We start from the raw sequence: 228 nt of genomic DNA, 5'->3' as shown, positions 1-228 counted from the left end.
TAAAAAATGTTAGAAATAAAAAAAAAATCCAACATAAAATTAAAGAGGGTTCAACATTATTACATATTACAAAAAATACATATATATCACATAATTTATATCTATTTTTATATCTAATACCTAAACATTTATATTTATGTTTTTAACACTTTGGAGTAATAAAAAAAATGTGTATTTAACTTTTTTAAAGTACATAATGTTATATTTTTATTTATGACTCACATTTAT

Source organism: Phalaenopsis equestris, unplaced genomic scaffold (genome assembly GCF_001263595.1).
Source record: "Phalaenopsis equestris unplaced genomic scaffold, ASM126359v1 Scaffold000281, whole genome shotgun sequence".
In the NCBI taxonomy this organism is placed as follows: domain Eukaryota; kingdom Viridiplantae; phylum Streptophyta; class Magnoliopsida; order Asparagales; family Orchidaceae; genus Phalaenopsis; species Phalaenopsis equestris.
The sequence above is the reverse complement of the archived record's forward strand: the minus strand, read 5'-3'. Positions refer to the sequence as shown.